The sequence below is a fragment of the Megascapheus bottae genome, chromosome 16 (genome assembly GCF_031878675.1).
Source record: "Megascapheus bottae isolate mThoBot1 chromosome 16, mThoBot2.hap1, whole genome shotgun sequence".
Lineage (NCBI taxonomy): Eukaryota > Metazoa > Chordata > Mammalia > Rodentia > Geomyidae > Megascapheus > Megascapheus bottae.
In genome coordinates this window covers 23,982,697-23,986,273 of record NC_143524.1, presented here as the reverse complement: position 1 = coordinate 23,986,273, position 3,577 = coordinate 23,982,697, and the positions used below count along the sequence as shown (strand labels likewise).

The following is a 3,577-nucleotide window of genomic DNA, read 5'->3' as shown; positions in this document are numbered from 1 at the left end:
ATAAAACTCAATGAGGCATGGCTACAGCAAAAAGTTATTAGTCAATAGTACAATAATGATTCTGGTCTATTAGCACCGAAAAATAGACTCAAAAAAGCATTCTCTTTATGAAGAGTTCATCACTCAAGCTACATTTTAGTAGCATAAATTGTGAAAAGTGAGAGCTTAAAATGTGTTTAGCGCAGGGTTTAACAATCTGGCTTCAGCCGGGTACCTCATTTAACTCCTGCTACAGTCTCTTTATCAATAGCTTACTGACCCAATAACACCACATAATAAAATATCAGAAAAATCCAAGACTACAACAAGAGAAAGCCCTTGTTGATCACAGGTCTGAAATCAAGTGGGTTTGGTTTTTTTTTTTTTGACTGCATAAATGAAAACTTGATCTGATTAGATCTTTTCACATATTTGACCAAAAAATGGTTGTTGGCTTAACGATGATGACACAAATGAGGATGAGCAAGCATTATGATTGTCCCTATGTTGTTTTATCTAAAAGAAGAAGTATAGAAGCAAACTTAAAAGCAAGTCCAATACTTCAATCATGCTTTTTAATGTCTCTGCTTGCCTTGTATTTGCTAACATTCAATTGGCCAAAGTAAGTTGTAAGGCTACGTCACGAATCAGGGTGAGAAGACACTGCTAAATTCCATGTGTTTCTTTGGGCTGTGATAATAAGTACCATAGATTGCATGGCTTTGAAAAAAAAATGTTCTGCAGAATAGAAATCAAAACTGGTGTTGAGTGTTGGTTTGTTCTGAGGACGCAAAGCAGATCTTTCCCCTGACTTTCTCATAGATTGGAGTCATTTGGGGGAATCCTTGGTATGTCATGGCCTGTGTATGCTTTATTCATTCCATTTCCTGTCTGTGTCATGCCACAGTATTCTCCCTCTGCGCCTAAACACAGTTGCAAAGACAGACTATTCTGGACTCTCCAGGCTGGTCAAATTTAGTCGTGAGATCCTTAATAGTGGATGGGAAATCAAGCTGAAGAAGAAATGGCAACAAAAGAAAATCAGTCACAGAGACATACTGCTCCTGGCTTTGAAGATAGAGGAAGGGAATCAGAGTGTGAGGAATAAATGAACTCTAGAAGCTGCAACATGCAATAAAACATCTTCCCTTAAGCCTTAGAAGAAACAAAGTCCTGCCAACAGCACAATTTCAACTCACTAAGACACATAGTTGTACTTCCAACCTCTTGAACCATAAGATAGTTTGTATTTTTTTAAGCCTCTGAGTGGTATTTTGTTATAGCTGCAACAGAGAACTAAAACTGACACTCTTGGGGAAAATATACAGGTAGAAGTTTTAGATACAAGTACTTAAAAAGTGACTCCATCAAATATGGATTCTTGTTTTCAAGAACAGGTTAGAGTTAGCAGTGGCAAGGAAGTTGAGCTGCTCAAAAAGTCACCAAGACTCCAGTTCACCTTCTTAGAAAGTTTCCCAAATTTTCAGTTGGGTTATAGATCTTACTACTTTAGGCAACTAATAGGGGTGCATGGGAAATTTACTATCTAATAAAGATTACCAGCATTGCTAAGATTGAAAAATGGCCCAATTAGTTATTTCTACTTGGATGAATTGTTGTATAGAAACAAGTGAGTTTGGGAAGGTAAATAAGTTTTCAGAATAACAGAGTCATATTCTGATTCTGAGTAGCTTACAACCGGTAAGAGTATTTAGATAATCATTTTTTTCCCATAACCTCGAAGAATCCAAGTGGGCACTTATAACAACTTGTGCAAAATTTGAAGAGTAACACATAAAGAGAAGAGGTTAAATCCATTAATAAACTAAATATAACAACATTTTTGCCATGAGGAGATGATAGGTTACTGCAGAGATACATGTGTTACTTAGAACTGAGCATTACATCATGTGCCATGTATCAAAACATCTCCTGGAGCCCAAGGCCAGGGGCACAATCTGTAACTGTAGCTACTCCAGTGGCTGAGATCTGAGGATCATGATTAAGGCCAGCCAGGGCAGAAGAGTCCCCATGAGATTCCTATCTACAATTAACCACTCAAAAACTAAAAGTACAGTTGTGGCTCAAAATAGTAAAGCACTAGCTTTGAACAAAAGAACTTAGAGACAGCACCCAGGCTCAACCTTCAAGCCTCACACTGATTAAATAATAAATCTGAAAGGTCCATCTGGGAATTAAGCAAACTGAGAAGACCCGCTGGTGGCCTGGAAACCCTGGGGGTGCGGGTGGCATGAAGACCCATATGGGTTTCTTAAAAATACCCTCTCATCTCCGTACCCTAGTACTGGGCCCATGGAACCCACAAGAGACTGCCCATTCATTGTTGTCATCGTTCCTCCTGGGGCCATTGATGTAAGCAGCCTTTGGCCAGTTCCTGACAGCCAAGAAGTTTTCTGCCATCCCAAGAAAGACCAGAGCCCAATCGTAGAACTTCTGGAGCTGCAGGCCCACATGCGGGGCAAGGTGGCCGAGTGTAGATTGCTGCCAAGAAGCCTTGCTCCTCTCTGGAGAACAGTAGAGAGCTAAAGGGAACCAACAGATCGCAAAGGATGGTGACACTCCATCAGGCTCTGTTTCAGCTGCCCCATTACAAAACAGATCTCATGCTCACCTTCAACCAACCCCCTTCTAGAAACAAGTCATCTCTGGGTCCTAACAACCTGTCACCACTTTCCTGGAGCCTGAGTAACTCTGAACAAGTAGTGACCAGTCTCCAGGATCCCAATGTCTTTGGTCCCCAGTGAAGATTTCCGAAACATCATGTGTGTGATGCTGCCCAGTGCTGGGAGGGCGGAGGAAAAAGAGGTGAACACCTGTAGTTGCTTTTGCTTCTCTGTGCATAAACATAAGACACCTCCCCTCTGCAGAAATTCGCTTGCTTTATAACCAAAAACAAATAAATTAAATAAACCTTGCAGTACTCTATTAATATGCATATATTTATGTATTTATGACTGCATTTTAAAATTAAAATATGCTATGCAATTTATGGTCAGGTACAGGAGAGGAAATTGGAGTAAAGAGAAGGAATTGGTCACATTGTCCATAAGTCCATACGAATGTACAAGTCCAGATTCTATTCTGATTTCCAGTGACAGACCAGACAACAGGAGTGATTGCTAGTTAAATGCTCACCGCTCCTGACTTCCTAGCTGTATCCCAGATGGCATCTGAAAAAGAGCAACCAAGATAGCTCTATCATGCCACCAAAGGAGGTTACCAGATCTAAGGAATAAGGCAAAAACATGGCATGCTTTTTGCCAGTTTACCTTTGTAAAGTTTTATATAGAGGTGTGATTCCTCTTCTGTCACAAAGAAATGAAACTTGTATAACAGTAAAAAAAAGACCTTGATTTCTGGAAATTTAATCATTCTATTTCTTTGGCGTGAGTTTGACAGAGCTAAGGGATGATCAGATTGTTCACAAAATATGTTGTCCCTGGGAGGTGTCTAAGGCTTTCCATAACAGACTAGCATGTGAGTAAGTAGTAAGTAGGTTTAGTAAAGATTTGCCCTTATCAACATGGGGCTGGCATCATCCACTCGTTAAGCCCTGATAGAACCAAAGACAGAGAAA

At 40.1% G+C, this 3,577-nt stretch overlaps 1 pseudogene; it reads left to right on the top strand.

Moving 5' to 3' along the window:
- The first annotated feature begins 2,292 nt into the window (after positions 1-2,292).
- Positions 2,293-2,744, top strand: LOC150053030 (ran guanine nucleotide release factor pseudogene; annotated as a pseudogene).
- The last annotated feature ends 833 nt before the right edge of the window (positions 2,745-3,577 follow it).